This window comes from Rhynchophorus ferrugineus, unplaced genomic scaffold (genome assembly GCF_030347505.1).
Source record: "Rhynchophorus ferrugineus isolate W39M unplaced genomic scaffold, kcgeb_rfMv2 rfM6, whole genome shotgun sequence".
Classification (NCBI taxonomy): Eukaryota; Metazoa; Arthropoda; class Insecta; order Coleoptera; family Curculionidae; genus Rhynchophorus; species Rhynchophorus ferrugineus.
Genome location: NW_027472585.1, coordinates 19,559,251 through 19,577,805, shown reverse-complemented (window position 1 = coordinate 19,577,805; position 18,555 = coordinate 19,559,251). Strand labels below are relative to the sequence as shown.

The window sequence follows — 18,555 nt, the reverse complement described above, 5'->3', positions numbered from 1 at the left end:
TCTTTAGATACAGTTAATATTTTATAACGCTATAAATAACAGTAAGTAGCGAGTCACCCTTTCAATTCTCATCTACTTTCAACGACAATTTTAGACACATTAATCTCTTAACATATTTAAACAACGATTATGAACTAGGTCAGGAATTTGCGATGTATATATATACATATATACATGCAACTGACAAAATACAACCAACTGCTCGCTAGGTGCATTTCCTTGTCTGCGAGCTTGCACCGACTCTCCGTTGCTTAGCAACGACGGACGCTTTTGCTCGCGCATCGTCTAGTCACCCCTCGATCGTGGTCACGTTAAGACCGTGGAACAGAGAGAGAAGGAATGTGTCTCGGCGCGAGGTTTACGTGACTACGAACGACACCGTTGTGGAAGGATAGTAGTAGTTGAACTTTTGTGATGGCTTCGTGGGGCTCGTTGTTAACTTTGTTTTTAGTGAAATACAGGAATTAACAGGCTTTTAAGGTATTAGTGACAAAAGGTAAGTTGGAGAGTGTATTTAAATATATATTTTTATAAATCATTTTAAACTTATCTTATTGGAAGAATATTAAAAGATTATTAGATTAGGAATCAGTTTAGTTTTAATAGTATGGAACAGCACAATTCCTTATATTTTGTGCTATCATGTCTTATGATCTTCTTGGAAATGTTTTAATTCTGCTACCATTAATTGTTAAATCTTCAAATAGAATACTATCAATAATTAATTAGGACATTTGAATCGATATTCACAGCAAATATTTAATTATTAAGATGTTTTCAAAAGTTGTTGGTCGTTTTAACTTTTTTTTTGTTTTGATTTGTTCTAAATGTTGTACATTCAAAAGTTAAACATCTGATCGTTATTTTTTAAAATTATTATTTAATTCTTACCTTGTTACTAGTCGTTTCCGTCTAACCTACAATTTATTTTTATGATAACTTAAATCTAGGTATATAACTAGGAGGACCCATCGGCCCTATCTCAGTCTCTGGTGAAACAATGTTTATACATGTCACTGCTGTATTTTTTATTACATGCACCTCAATACACAACACTACACAAGATCAGATGGTTTGATTCTTTTGAGTCTGTGTCCTGTTCTGGTGGTATCCAATAGTTGTAATATTTCAATATTCGTGATCTCTTGATTTCTTGACTGACTGTGGGTATCTGAAGGTGTCGAGGTAGGTAATCAAGTCCTATAATATTTGGGTGCGCCCACAATACCTCTCAGGACTTTGCTCTGAGAAATTTGTATTTTATTAATGTTACTCTTTGCAGGACATCGCCATAATTGAACTCCGTATGTCCATATAGGTTTCAATATTTACTTATATAATAGCAATTTATAATGTACTGATAATTGTGATTTTCTGCCAATTAGCCAGTACACTTTCCTATATTTCAATTCCAGTTCTTTTCTTTTCTTCTTTATATGTTCCTTCCAGCGAAGTTTTGCATTAAGATACATTCCCAGATATTTAGCGTCGTTGCTATATGGAATAATTGTATTATTTATTGTATATTGTATTAAATCATATATAAATTTAATATGATAATAAATATAACATAATAATACATAGAAACAATTAAGTGATGCTAGTGTTCTTATCAATACAAGAGTTCACTGGATTCAATACAGTAATCCCTCGTTATACGCGGTCTCGTCAAACGTGATTTTACTTATTCGCAGTTCCGCTTGTCAGGTTTAAGCTACCTAAAGGCCGATTAACTCTTGTTCTGTTGCAAATCCTCATGTCATTTTATGGTAACCCTAATGCTTGTTTACTCTTTTAGCCTTTGAGAAATAAAAATAAGGACTGTCCTCCTGTGTTTTAACAAGCAAATCCTATTTTTTGGGTTACTATAACGCTATTTACAGACTGGTTTATTAATTGTTTGTTAATGTTATTGGTGCTTGTACGGTCTGTTTATAGGTGAACTGCACATGACAGATTTACTTTAATTAATTCTTATTTTCCAAGCGTGTGTCCAATTATTTATATTGTCACTTGCCTGTTGTAATTTTCGTGAGGCTTCTTCACTATTGTCTCCGACAGCTATAATAGCAGTATCATCAGCAAATGTAGCCATCGTAATATTCTCCATTTGTGGGATAACACAAGAATAGAGTAGATAATGCATTGGCCCCAGTACACTTCCTTTTGGTACATCTGCTTCAGCTTCCTTTGATGTAGAGTAAGCTTCTTTTTATTTGACTCTAAACATTCTGGTTGTAATGTATGATTTTAATAGTTTGGTGTGTTGTTTTGGTAGCATTTTCTGTCGTTTATGAACAGGGCCTTCATGCTAAACTTTATCGAAGGCTTGTGCTACATCTAAGAATATAGTTGAGCATACTTTTTTACTTTCGTAAGCGTATTCAATTACATCTGTTATTCTGTGAACCTGAAATTGTTGGGTGCTTGTTAATAAACCCAAAGTGGTGTGTTGGTATTAGGTTTTTTTCTCGATGGGCACGTTAAATAATAAAAAAAATTCAAGTGAACCTAGATAATTTTGTATTATGTATGTATTTGAATATTTTCAAAGACATTAAAATTAGTAATATTCAAAGAGTTTGAAATTATGATGGTTGTTGGTTGTAAATAATTTTTCAATTTACTATATACTAATAAAATAATTTTAGTGATACTTTTAATAAACATTTAATGATAAACATTTAATAATGTTTATATGATAACGTGAACATTTAATAATAAATATATAATATATATATTTAATTTTAATTGTTAAATTACTGAATACCTTGCTATATCATTAATCATATAAGTTAAAACGTTAACAAATAAATAATTCTTTTTGTGAAGTTCTTTCTAAAAGCTCCTTGTTGAGAAAAATATCGGTATTTCGACATTTTCAAAGAAAAATATCGATCTATCGTTTTATAAAAATAAGAATTTTAAGATAAGACTTAAATAAATTTAAAAAATATCTTTATTTTAGAAAAAAAGCACAATTATCGAAAAATATTGGGTGAGAATAACATCGGTATATCGGTCCAAAAAATTTCCGCCAAAAATGTCGATATTTTCTTTTTGTTCAACCTTGTTCTATGTGGCATAAAACAACCATGAAACAATTTTATTTCAAGAATAATAAGTGATGATATGTTGGATCTATAGAGTTTTAAAATAAAATCCACCTGAAAGGAAACATCAATCTATGGTTATGATGAAACTACCAGCGGCGTGTTAATCGCACCATGTAACACCTCCCTTCTGAAAAAGATGACCAAAGGGCTGTCTGAACTGGTAGTTTGCTTTGTGCAACTTATAATTTTCTATAAGTTTTTATCCCAATTTATTTGGTTTTCAGACTATGATTTGGCTGTTTTAAAAATTAATTACCTTAGGTCTCAATATTCCACAGCTGAGCAACCGAGATACTGCAGTTCGCCTTATACTCTAAACTCCTAGCCCTTACTTACATTTCGGTTGTACTGAGCTAGAGACATTTTCAGCAACATCAGTTCGCATTTGTGATATTCATTTATCTGGACGATGATGCTTCTATCTAAATTCCAGAGTTCTTCCGAAATTTCCAGTCTGTAGGCTAGTGGCAGTTTCAGCAACTTCAACGCTATTAATTGTAAAAACTTCTTCCGCTAGTTCGCTTTTCATACAGAATCGTTATATTCAATAGCTATATAATATAACATAATATCCTCAAAACAGAATTTAAGTTTATAATCTATTAATGTAATGTATTATTTAACTTGATTGACATTTGACGTGTGATGCTTCCAAAGAAAAACTATTCAATATAGAAATTTATTGTTATAAATATGAGCCTATTAGTAGTTCTTCGTGGGGACTATCGACTGTTTTCAATCAATGCAAGTTGCAAAACAATGGAATTAGTTCATAGTCAAAAAATCAGTCGACTGAAAATACCAATTACTATTTTAGTCAAAGGCGCGCTTCGACTATTTTTTCCATTCGTAACAACAGACGGATATGCAAGAAATGTTTCCCGTATTATATATATAATATACAGTCAATAGTAAAAAGTAGCTAATTACGCGTCCGTCGATAGTTCCCAGCTCTAGTCTTTATCATGATAATTTTAGTCAACAATAGAGGTATACTTTGTTAAACCAATTTATTTTTGAAGCTGAAGAAGGTCAAGTTAAAAGGTGAGTTTCTATGCTTGTTTTTAGGAATTTTGTAATATATTTTTAAAATTATTATTATCCATTATTATTAGTCACTTCTTGGAACCTTTCCTGAAGACACAATTGTTATGGCAAAAGATATATCTCTGCCTAGGGCAATAGAAAAAGTGCAAGTGGCAGTCAACAAAATCTACAAATCGACAAAAGATTGGAAAATTCAACTTAATAGCTTCAAATCTGTCCACGTTAATTTTGCACTAAAGCGAAATAATAAAAACTTAATTATATCACTTAATGGATGCCCGATTCCTCAAGCAGAATCAGCAAATATGGGGTTGCACTAAAAATTCAAATCAACTAGTCATACAATGCTGTCAAAACAAGGTTCTTCGATTGATTACCAATGCCTATCGCTATGTAACTAATGAAAAACTGCACGATGACCTGGAAATCAAAGGGATTTGCGAAGTTGTCCAAGATTTCGCCTTGAAACACGAAAGAAGATTACTAAATTATACTAATGTGGAAGCAATACAACTGCTGGACAGCGCGCAGGATATCAGGAGATTGAAACGAACAAAACCATACGAACTTATATAAAGTGTATACATTTATTGTAAACTATAGCTATAAGTTAATAATTAATAAATAATTATAATTTTATAATTGAGGAATACATATTGATGTATTATAATGAATTCAAGTACATAGGAAAAGTAGTAATAAATTAATTGTAAATTAAGATTGTACTAAGCGTATCTAATAAAGATGTTATAAAAACATTATTATTAGCAGTTTACAATCTGACCAGAGGGCAATAAATATTTTATCGAATTTATATTATGCAATGGTACGTAGAAGATCGCGTAACTTAATTTCATTACTAATCAATGTTATACTAAAAGCTATTTTATGTGTCTATTAATCAGGTCGGATGGTAGTAAACCCGTGTATGTAGTAGCGCACTTACTACACTAATTTCGCGCACATTTAAACATACAAATTATTAAACCAGTAGTTTGGATTATACTCATCATGGTTTACTTACATTACTTAAGTTACTTGTTGCCTAAAGATAATTTAAGTCAATACGTCTGTTTCAGTTTAAGTTCATATCGTTTCCGATTTATTAGTATATGTCTTTTTCAAGATGAGAGTCTTACCTTCTCGCTCTTTTTCTTCAAGGGGTTCCTAAAATGTCATTAACACCAATAATATGTTTCCAAAAGCAAAAACTACATAGTCTTAACAACAATGTATTATAAAATCATCATATATTACATATGATTGTCACATATGATTACGTATGATACATATGTGATACATATGTAATCACATATGACATATGATTACATTATATTCTGTCAACATAATCATTCCCAAATAGTTGCAAAAGTTCATCAAACTAAAGCAATATAACGTTATATAGCAATTAATATATACGAAATACAGGTCAAAAGCTCATTATTATTCAAATTTGAGTTTTTTCAAGTCCGATTTAGTTTTATTATTTATAAAACTGTTATTTAATTAAATCTCGATTGAAACTAGTTTTCTCTTCCGTATTATAGTTTGAGTAATAGAAAAAATACACATGCATGTACGCATAACGTATAGAATTAATGCTAATATATGTTTTGTAGCGTGAATATATTAGTATATTTGTAGTATAATAAACAAATCTTAATGTTCTCTATTTGATCATATAATACTTTATACAGGGTGGGTCATCACCTTTCACAGTATAATAAAAGTAGTATAAAGAACCTTTTATAAAATAAATTAATTTTAATATATTTTAATATTAAGATAATAAACAATAATATATTTCACCTACTATAGAATCCATTAGAATGTTAGCTGGTAGTTTGGCTACTATTTTCTATCTAATTTTAATAGAAATAATTTACCCTAGTCATATTCATGTTTCTTATTCATATTTATTGTTGACTCTATATGATGATCTTAATGAAATATTCTTACATTAAGCATATGCAGTCTTATTTTTCTCAACTTTTACTTTCACAGATTGTGTCTAAAATATAATGAATTTGGTATACAATTGAATTCAATTTTTGGTTTTAAAATAAAAATCGATTAATGCGCACTTCATTCGATTTCATTCTTCAAAAGCTTTCTTATTATAGTCAAAATATAAACGATACAAGAACTAATAAACTATAAACAACAAATATTAACAAATATAAACCTTACTTAACTAAAATCTAACATTAAATCATATATAAATTTAATATGATAATAAATATAACATAATAATACATAGAAACAATTAAGTGATGCTAGTGTTCTTATCAATACAAGAGTTCACTGGATTCAATACAGTATTCCTCGTTATACGCGGTCTCGCCAAACGTGATTTTACTTATTCGCAGTTGCGCTTGTCAGGTTTAAGCTACCTAAAGGCCCATTAACTCTTGTTCTGTTGCAAATCCTCATGTCATTTTATGGTAACCCTAATGCTTGTTTACTCTTTTAGCCTTTGAGAAATAAAAGTAAGGACTGTCCTCCTGTGTTTTAACAAGCAAATCCTATTTTTTGGGTTACTATAACGCTATTTACAGACTGGTTTATTAATTGTTTTGTGCCTAGTATTAAACAGCATTTGGCCTCAAAATCATTACCATTTAAAATACTTCTGCTTATTGACAATGCGCTCGAAGAGATTAAATACTAAACATATCACACCTACACCACTACCTGGTTCAAAAGGTATACATTATATATATGTACCTTACATTATGCAATAAAATATTTGGTCACTGAAAATAAAGAGATCAGTTTAAAAAATAAATTGATTTGGTACAACAATAGGCAACAGTCTACCTAATATTAGTTTGTTAAAGTGTATCATCTAAACTCTTCTGTTTTATGTATTTGGCACCAAAGTCACTACCATTTTAATATTTATGCTTATTGACAATGCGTTCGGACATCCGGAGATCTTAAATTTAATCGACCCAAATGTGAAAATGCAATATTTACCTTTCATGATACTTGTCAAGAATTAGTTGGAAAATCAACTATGTCTTTAACTTTAAACAAAATAAATGAAATTTTGTCATCTGCTCATGAATTGCAGGGTTTGGTTTTTGACTTTAGTCCTTCACTGGAACGAAGTATGAAGTTTAATAATACTCTAGAGGGTTTACACGGTATAAAGAAACACGGACAGATATTTGGAAAATAATGAAACAGCCAACAATCCTTTGATTTTTTCAAATATAAACTTTCTAAATGGTATTATATGTAATATGCTAATGGTATAATGTTATATGTAAATACATATAACTACTACTGACTAGTGTATTATACGTGTTTTTTGTTATTTTATGTTTTTATCAGCAACTAAAATATAAGGAAAAATAAATTTTATAATTACGTAATAATACATAGATTATTCTTCATTAATGAAAAGACAAATACATTCAGTATACGTCACTCTACAACCTTCTCCGGATTTGGCGTATGCGCATATTGGGCTTCATTTAATTTAAAACAGAGAATAATCTGAGTTTGGCGCATGCGTACATGCATACAAATAGGTTCAAGAGGTAAATAAAAATGGTAAAATATTGGAAATAACACATTTTATTTAAAAAGTATTGAATAAAATTAAATCATAAAAATAATTTCTATATGGCTTTCTATTTTTATAAAAACACCAGCCAAGATATTTAAAACCAAATGAAAAGTCATCACTATATTATGAAAGCAGTGAAATTCTCCTAAAAATCTCCAAATCAACTACTATCGCAACTATTCTTGATCCACAAACTCCATTAATGAATTAACTACCTCGAACATTCCATTAACATATTGTACATTTCTTAGCCTAAAACTGTATTATCGTACAATTATCAATACATCATTATTTTTAAAAAACAATAATTTATTTATTTATACTCTTATATAATAATGCATTGTATTTTCCTTGTCATTATATTATTAGGGTGTCGTTGATAGTTTGAAATTTTGTTTATTTGATTCAGGTGTACTTTTGTTAGCCAATTTAATTATTTCATAGTATCACTGTACACTGTTCTTACATCTCAGCAAAATGCTGTCTAATTTCTTCTTCTCTGAATTTCACATTCTTGGACTTTCACTTTCAATAAATTCTATCTACATCTTACCTATAAATTAAAATTTAAATATTTACTAAAATATATTATATTTAAGATAAGTGTCTAATTATTACCAGTTACTACAATTCTTACCACACTTCTTGATGGACAAACCTCATTAATGACTTGACTACTTCCAATACTACAAAAAACATGCCCTTCTCTGTTCTTGTTGTCATTAAATTTTGGCCTATTTTGATTCCTATTGGATGTCGTTGAAAATGATGTGTTATAAATTTGACACCTAAAACTTCCACTATAAAGAAAATTGATGCTGTTTGGATTTTATAACTTTTAAAAATATAACCTTACATTCTGAACTCACCCTCGAACGAGGGATTACTGTATATCAGCCGCTTGTAAATAGCAACGTCGCAAAATTAGGAGGAAACTGGCAAAGTTTACTGATTTTACTTTTCTACTGGTTAGTACTGTGACCATCCGCTGGTCAGAATCTGCTTCCTCACGATTTTTATGTCCTGATCTCAAAAGTAGTGTCTTCAACATTAATCCAAAAGCTCTAGGTAGAATTTAAACCAAATATTAGCACAAAAATGGTAGCGATAGCCAATCAGCTTGCTGGCATAAATTGGAAATTTTGAAATCTGGTTTATACATGAGACATCTTGTCGGAAATCTGAAGGCTATCTTGACGGTATAATTTTTATTAAAAAATTTTTGGTGTTTTGATGTTTATGTTTATTTACAAATTATTAATATGTATTTTCTTTTCTACCCTATATTACCGCTAATGAAACCATTATACGCCAGAAGGATTTTCCTGTGGAAACGAAGATATAAGTAGAAAATTACACGCTCGCCTTTCGTCCGGCTAAAATTAAATTAAAAGTTTGGAGGTTTTAAATACATTAAGTTGGCAAGTTCACTTTCGTGTAAACAAATTTTGTAAATTGTTTCGAAATATTGTCGTTATTATTTTTTCTCTGTCTCAGACAAATTTATGTTAATCTACAAGATATTTGTAAATGTTTACATGAGGTATGTGAGAAATTATCAGTGCCCGTGGGATACGTAAGAAACTGATACGTACAAGATACGTACCAGAAACTGAACTAACAAAAAAATTACTGAATTATTAGCGAAAATTTACAGTAGAGTATGAAAAGACTAGTAAATTCCACATGGTTAGTAAATAGTACTTATTGTTCCCATGCATAAAAACGGAGATCAAAGGGTCACTAGCAACTATAGAGGGATTACTCTACGCCTAGCCTTAAAGATAGCTATTAGATAATATTATTAACTATAGCTAAAGCAACTTAAACATAGAGTAATTTATAGAATATCGCTAATATCAGTGGTCGATTAGACGCTATCAGAATCGCAGAGGGGATTCCGAAATGGAAGTTAAGTATGCAATGTTATGATTTGATACATATGTCGTTTTATTATTCTACAACACCTACGATATCAAGCTTCAAAGCTATACTTGTTATATTTTGCAAAAGTGACAGCGTCATAGATTAGAGGTGCGCAACTCCCTGATCGGTGTGGTAAGTAGTGGGGCAATATTTCGCTTAGTTCAATCATTGGCGGCGCTGATAACGTGAATTTCATTGGTTAGTTTAAAATAGTTATGTAGAAACCTGTAAAGAAAATACTTTGCTTTCATTGGTCTGCCATTTCGCCTGATTACTTTGTGACGTCACATTTATTGGCCAATAGTATTTAAATGAAAATCAAATTTAATTTTTACAATTAGTTTATTAAAATCAAATTCAAAACAAATATACATAAATGTAAATAATATAAATATATATAAACAATAAGCAAAAAACAAACTATATAAGTGCAAATAGAAAACAATTGTGAACTCTATTCTAGGCAAAAGTGAAATATCTATAATTATTCTATAACGCCTTCTCATATTTGTTTAGTGCCATTAATTTTATGGATTTTATGGAACTTATCTTGATATATTGAAGGTAAACTTTAAATCCTTCTCTGTTGATATTGCATTAACTTCTAAACCAAAAATACAATCGCATCTACTTGATGTAGAATACTACCAACTACTTAATATAGAATGTAGACAAATATTGCATATTATCTCTTTTCAGAAGTTTTGTTAAATAGCCCGAAATAAGACTAAAATACAATATTAGACACTTGCTTTCCTCAGAGCAAAGTGCTCTGCAACTGAAAATATAGACTCAACTGGTGATTTAACAACCTCAAGTGGTACTAGATCTCCCGTTACACAATTTTCTCCGGGAGAATGATGTGAAAAAATTGAAGTGATGATGAGGCCTGTTAAAGATTTCTCGAACATACTATGTGAAGGATGCTGTTTCTACCTCCATGACCTCTAATAGATCCAACAAAATGCTCTAGGTAATCTTGGTTAAGATTTGTTAAACAAATATAGTTATTTGTAAATTTAGACAAAATAGATTTCTTTGGGGTAATAAATCAACATAATAACGACAAAAGTGATAAGCCATTTATGACGGAAGCCAACATTAAGATGTGAAAGAGGTGATGTAACCATCATAAAATCTGGATACATGATAATTGGAATCTGGTATGATGAATGATAGTTTACATGGTTTCCTACAAGTGGTCGGGTTTATGTGTGGGGAATCGCAAAAGAAGTCTACGATTCGAATTATCTGCTTCCCACAGTTTCGTTATGATTTCGGCAGCAATATATTGGTATTTAACTAATAATCTCATTGACATCACTGATCGGAATGAATATCTCGATATCATTAATGATGAATTTCTTACTATGATCAGCATATTGCTGCCGAATACTGTCATATGCCAAGATAATAATCCATAGGCAGAGTCAAAATAAATTTTTCGGTCTTGATTTGATGAATTCAACATTAGATTATCATCCAGTATCTTTCCTGGTAAATTTTAAGCAAATAATGAGCAGTATTTTTCCATATCCAACATCAATGACCCAACTGGCAGATGTTTTGCTACGAAAATGGGATAATATTCTGTTGGAAATTATTCAGATTCTTTACGAATCTCTCCCACGAAGAATTCAAGTTGTTTTAAAAGCAAATAGATATAATCTTATTAATAAATAGATATTGTATTTATATCGGGACTAATATTATCTTGTCTATCCCCTGTATCTAATAATTATCACAGGAAATACTTATCACTTACTAGACAAATTGTTAAAGCACTAAATATTATCTTATCGCTATGCTAATTTGCAGGTTTATTATTCAGTTATTTCTTTCAGTAATCCGGATTCTTATCTAAACATTTTTTATTGTAGTAGTTTTCATAAAAGTTTGTAAATTTGTAAATTTATTGAGGCGTCGTAAACTTACTAACCGTACTAAATCCGTTAATTGTGAATTAAAATGGGCCTTGGGATTATTTAAAGCTAATGAACAAGCCTTGAACGAAAATAGCAGTATAGTAACGGTGAAGAAATGTTTATGACATTTTTAAAGTAAAAGTACACGTGTAATAAATAAAAAACAAACATTAACCAAGCACAGGTTTCGCATTCGTTAATAACGCATAAAAATCTATTTTTATAATCTAATCTGCATCTACAAACTCACTGTTTAATGATTATTTACAGTGCCAACATGATGGATAGGTTCTGAAAGACGCTTCGCATACTTGTTTTCGATACCAAGCCGGTGATTTATAGTATTCATCCAAAAAAAATTAATGTTATTTCAAGAATAAATATTTTATTATAACGAGACCAGAAATGTATAGGTGTGCGTAACGCGTGTCCATTATGTGAGAAAAATAAAGCGCCTTACCTTGTTATTTACCTATTCAAGGGCACACCATCTTACGCATTGGCCTTGACACAACACCCAGTACCCGTAAATATCTAATATACCAGCTACTAGTTTATTTTATTTATTAAAATTAATAAATTAAAATTTTCATCATTATTTAATATTGGTTCATATTCTATTAATTCTTGATTTTTAGATTTAAATGCTGATAAATATACTACCACTCAAAGGTTTAGAAACAATAAGTTGCTTAACATTTTGACATATTTGATACGATTTATTAGACTCAAATCTTAATCAAACCTTAAACTAGCATTTAGTTAAAGTTAATTGAATATCTCTAGTGAAAATAAAATATTTTTTTTACTCTTTGTGATTCCACAATCTGCCCTATAGGCGATAAGTATTTCTTACGTCTATATTATATTTACATGGCATGCAGAAAATCACTTCATTAAGCAATCTTCTGTATAAAATATTATCTTAATTAATTAGTCTTATTCTAATGCTTATTCTAAACTCTACATATGCTCAGTAATCAGATCAGGTGGTGTTAAACGTTTTAGCCTACGCGCTTCACTATCACGTCGCATATTTAGCTGATTAGCGAGTACATTGGGATGCACTGACACTCTTTCGAAGTACTTCACACAAACACGTTGAATTACACTTGTTATAGGTTCTAGAGGAATATCGCGTTGTATCACTTTATTTGAAATACAGTACGGAGCATTAACAATGGCACGCAACACTTTATTTTGGAACCATTGAATGATGGATATATTAGATTTGCTAGAGGTACCCCATAGTTGGATTCTATATGACCAAATAAGCTTGAGTATAGACTCATACAGTAACACTTTGTTATCTAATGATAAATTGGATTTGCGCCCCATGAGCCAATACATTGATATAATTTCAGTCGAAGTTGTTTTCGTTTAGAGAGTATGTGCTTCTTCCAGGTTAGGCGTCGATCTAAGTGCATACCAAGATATTTAACTTGCTCTGCATAAGGGAGTTGACGATGATTGATATTCACTGGTGGACATGTTCTTCTACGCAGGGTAAACGTTACATGGGTGGATTTTGTTTCATTGACTTAAATGTGCCATGTCTTCACCATAATTGTATTTAATCCAGATGGGTTTGTAGGTTTATTGATGCTGTAGCTGGATCTTCATGGGATGCCAAGATTGCTGTGTCGTCTGCGTATGTTGCAACAGTAGTTATTTTTGTGGTTGGCAGATGGCCTTGCGGAACTCCTGAATATATGGGATTTAATTCGGTATGATCATTGCCTTGATTTACAATAAAATGTCTATCAGTGAGATACAAGTTGCAAGCTCGTATGCCATACTTTGTCAAAAGCTTGAGATATATCTAGAAAAGCAGCCGAACAATTTCTTTTGGCATTTAGGTCAGTGTTTATTTTGTTTACAAGTCTGTGCACTTGTTCTATAGTTCCATGCTTATTGCGAAAGCCAAACTGATGTTCTGGAATAATTTTTATTTTTTCTAATAAATAGTTTAGCTTCTTGATGTATAGTTTCTCGAAAACTTTCGAGATTATCGGTAATAAACTTATAGGCCGGTAGGAGGCCATATCATCCGGTATTTTTCCTAGTTTAAGAATCATTAGTATTTTAGCTACTTTCCAGATGCTAGGGAAGTAATTAATTCGTAGCATAGCATTAAATATAAAAGTTAATAGTTTCATACTTTTTTCTGATAGTTATTTTAAAATTTTACCAGTAATTAAGTCATAATCCGGAGTTTTCTTAATATTAATTTCTCTCATTATTATTTGTTTAACTTTTTTGACCGTTAATTTCTCGTGCGGTAAGTCCATTTGAAATGGCGAATCCAGAAAGTTAGTAAATTTATTTTCGTCAGCATTATGTAGGAGTCGCGGAATATGCTGCCCCCTGCATATTTTTTATAATGTTTATTGCTGCCATTTCTATGTCTATTTCAGTTTGTAGCGGTAAATTTAGAGAGATGTTTCGGTCTAATTTATCTCTAAATAAGCACCAGTTAGTTCTATTATTGCACAGAGAAGGGGGTTTATCTTTGATGGTAATTTTTGAAAAAAGTGTTACTATTATTGGTGAATGACCAGATGACAGGTCAAAACATGATTCTGCATGACACTTTTTTGTATCAATATTTTTTGTAATACAGAAATCTATAGTATCTGGCTTTTTTATTTATGTCTGAAGGCCAATATGTTGGTTCACCAGTAGAGATATGTTGTAAATTATCTGTGTTTATTGCTTTTAGTTGTTCTCTACCTTTTTAAGGTTATTATTCTTGAACCCCACATTAAATGTTATTTTCTCCGGCTATAAATCTATTACCTAGCGTACTGAAGAATTCTTGAAAGTGTTCTGCCTTGTTGTTATGTTTGGGTGGGCAATAAATCGCAGACATTGTTAATGGTCCATGGACTTCCTCTATGGTTATATTGGTGGCTTGCAAGTAGTCTTTGCAGAATTTTTCTTTTTCAAAATGCTTTATATCATCTCGAATGATTATGGCTGTACCTCCATGTGCTTTATCATCAGGGTGATTTGTCTGAAAAAGTTTATATTTGTGAATTTTCAAATAATGTTTGTCCGTAAAATGTGTTTCGGAAACTATCATAATGTCAATAGTTTGTTCAGTTACGAACATTTTTAGTTCCCTGGCGTGTTGTTGGAGCCCATTGGCATTCCAGATGGCATTTTGTAGCTAATGCACTAATGTAGTTTCAGGCATTAGGCAAGTTTGCTGACGGCGGTTGTGAGTAGACCAAGCATCGTACTCATTTAATCCATTAGTTTGGCCATCATGTTTTCTAATCTAGAAATGTTGCTGCTAGTTTCAGTAGGTTGTAATGTGGTTTCTCGATTTTGTGCTGACTATTATCAACCATTCGGCCATAAGTTATGTCTGGTTAACTTGGACTGATGGGTAGACTGGTAGGTGTGGATTGTTTTTGTTGCGGTTGATGCCTTTTTTCTCTTAAGGCAGGATAGAGTTTCTGCTGTAGTTGCTTGTGGACTGCGCAATCTTTGTAGTTTGGTGGATGATTTCCATTACAGTTGGCACATTTCACTTTTTCATCGCGAACTTTACGAGTACAATCTCCTGTTTTATGTTCTCCTGCACATTTTACGCATCTATATAATTTGCGACAGTAAGTCTTTGTATGCCCATGCGCTTGGGCGGTGTCGTGCATTGTGATATAATTATTTTTGTATGTGGCGGTTCGCATTTAATAATATTATTTTCCAATTTGGTGATTTCATACACAGCCTTATTATTTCCATTAGGTTTTAAATCAATATAGAACATAGGTAGAGGTTTTTTTATCATGCAATATCGTATATTGTGAACATTTACGACCTCGTGGCCTTTTTCAGCTAGTGCTACATTAATGGTGTTAAAGTCCGTCCGTCCGTTCTTGTTTGTTTCCTCGCGATTTCTTCTTCTGGACTTCTCAATCGTTTTTTGTTCTAGTCCATTCTGATGGTGAAGTTTGCGTTATTGGTGATTATTTTAATCTTATATCAAAGTGTGTAGGTGATTTGGTTGAATCGCTGTGATTTGCCATTTTTAGATTTTTAATATTTTATTTTATTTATTTCCAGAGGATAAGAAAATAAAATAAATACATTGTTTATTTCACGCACTTCATTTTTCACTTACGTTATTTTTTGCACTAGTTTTTGACCAAAAATACTATAAATGAATTTCAAAAGGACTGTTGTAAAATAAGAGGAAATAATTTTAAAACACCAATAAAAATGAGATGCAGTCTTTTTGTCTGGTCTGGTCGAAGGTCGGAACCGAAATTAAAATAAAATATGAATACCTTTTTCATAAAATTTTGGCCCCGTTAATTTTTTATTATTATTTGATTAGTGTCTTGTACACTTTGTAGATATTCTCACAACTGGGATGAGCTCGATGGCCATCGATTCTTCACTTTTCAAGGTCTGGCGATTTTGTTGACCATTATTTACAAATTTTCTTCATCTCCTTTCTGCATTAGGAAACCATAACATAATTTAGACAAATGTTTGGGGTCATTATCTGAGTGGAAAACAAAACTTGAATAACTATAACTTATTCCAGAGGGAATCACACTTTTCTGAATTTTCAAATAGCCTCTCCTATAGTTAATAATAAATCATTTATAATTCAAGTAGTATTCATTAAATTTACCAACGTACCTTCAAATCATCACGCTATTTCCATGTTTATATGACGCCTCTGTTCATAGGGTCTTTTCCCATCCAGTTTTTGTTTATATGAGCGCGCTCAGTCTATTTATCTTATGCGTACTAATTAGTATTTTGTTTTATAGCTGCTACGTATCCTCTCAGGCTAACAGACAATAAAGGTCTTTTTACAGTTCTAGCTGAAGCTGGATTTTATAATGTTTCATTTAGAGCAGCTGAAATTTAAGGAACAGCTAAGCATCGATTTCGTTTCGATAACATTAAAACAAACTTAACTTCTTGCTTTGTTGTAAATTTGAGACGTCCAGAACTTTTTCAGCTTTAGTTTCCTGCAGTCGATCGCTTCCGTGTAAGAGCATAGTGTACAATTTCAAAGGGAACTCCGACGTTTTCTGCGATTGGGCGCATTTAATATTAAAGCATAGATAACACTCCGCTGTTAAAGAGAGATCTGGTTCCTTCTCGCTATTTTATATGTTTGCGAACAGTTGTAACTATTTTGTGAACGTCACAAAGTACAGTGAACTTAGAACTGATAATTTTTAAATTGTAAAACCGTATTTAAAAAATTAGATTATATTCGCAATGACTAAAACCACCAATTCTAAAAGGTTAATTTTCAAAATAGGAGACAAGAAATTTGCTAAAATGTGTTAGTTTTGTTATAAAAGTTATTATTTTATGTTATTCTTTAAGATATTTCTTATATATCTATCAAGACTTATTAATATTTTGCTGGAAATCCTGATGGATAGATGTGTGTTATTTTCTCGAATTACGAGGTCGCATCAAATATAAACGGCTATTTTATAAAATAAATTTATTGATCAATGGTAATTTATCAAAGGTCAATTGAAAAGTGACCGGCCTGACACATAGATGGCGTTACTAGAATTAAATCCATATGCTTTTTTAGTTAGCCCTAAGCCTCAAAAGATGCTTGTATAAATTGACAGCTGTCGGATTATTAGTTTTTGAATTATAGCATTTTGAGTGAGGCAACTTTTGTTATTGTGAAAAATGGATAAAAAGAAATTCGCGTGTTGATAAAATATTGCTTTTTCAAGGAAAAAAAATACAGTTGAAGCAAAAACTTAGCTTGATGCCGAGTTTTCGGACACTTCCCCAGGAAAATCAACCATCAAGGACTGGTATGCTAAGTTTAGATGTGGTGTAATGAGTACCGAAGACGGTGAACTCAGTGGACGCCCAAAGGAGGTTGTTACCGACGAAAGCATTTAAAAAATCCACAAAATGATTTTGAATGACCGTAAATTGAAACTGAATGAAATAGCAGACACTCCAAAGATATCAACTGTATATCATATTATTTACGAATATTTGGATATGAGAAAGAAAACGACGAGTTGATGATTCGGGGCAGTGCTTGAAGGTGATCAAGTGCGTTTTTGCCTCAATATGTGACAATGGATGAAACATGGCTCCATTATTTCACTCCGAAGTCCAATCGACAGTCTACTGCATACGATGAACCCACTCCAAAACGTGGGAAAAGGTAACAGTCGGCTGGCAAGGTTATGGCGTACGTATTTTGGAATGCGTATGGAATCATTTTCATTGACTACCTTGAATAAGGTAGTCAATGTCAGCAGCGACTATTATATAGCGTTACTGGACTGTCTGAGGGACGAAATCGACGAAAAATGGCCACATTTGAAGAAAAAGAAAGTGCTGCCTTACCTAAACAATACACTGTGTCAAAAATCCATTAATTGGGCTTCAAATTACTTCCTCATCCACTCTATTCTCCAGATCTGGTGCCCAGGGACTATGTTCTGTTCTCAGATCTTAAAAAAATCGCCGAAACTGAGGCCTATTTTGAAGCAAAGGACAAATCGTAATACAAAAATGGTATCGAAAAGTTGAAGGGTCGCTATAATCAGTGTATCACCCTTGAAGGGAGTTATGTTGAATAAAAAAAACTAATTTTGCCAAAAAAATGTGTTTTACTATAGTAGGTCGGGGACTTTTCAATTGACCTGTTAAACAAAAAATTTTGTATTTTTCAATATACTCACCTCCGTGCTCTACATACTTTTGCCACCGATTTGGAAACTTGAATATTCCTTCTTCATAAGAAGTTTGAGTACTCACGGCATAGATACCTACTTCTTTATTTCTTTCAAGTATTTTGCCTCCAAATGATTCCTTCAAGGGGACAAACAAAAAATAATCACTAGATCACAAGTCAGGGCTATAAGGTGGGTGCTCGAGGGTTACCAACCTGACCTGTTTTTGATTTTCGGTCAATAACCTTGGAACCCAGCGGGCGCCA

The 18,555-nt window shown here is 31.7% G+C and overlaps 1 protein-coding gene across 1 annotated transcript in view; it reads left to right on the top strand.

The window, feature by feature from the left end:
- Nucleotides 1-287: 287 nt before the first annotated feature.
- The window catches only part of LOC143198431 (uncharacterized), a 51,338-nt gene continuing 33,070 nt past the window's right edge, over nucleotides 288-18,555 (top strand). The window contains exon 1 of the mRNA XM_076407630.1: nucleotides 288-496. The gene's annotated coding sequence lies outside the window, so the exon portion shown is untranslated. The remainder of the gene's footprint in view (nucleotides 497-18,555) is intronic.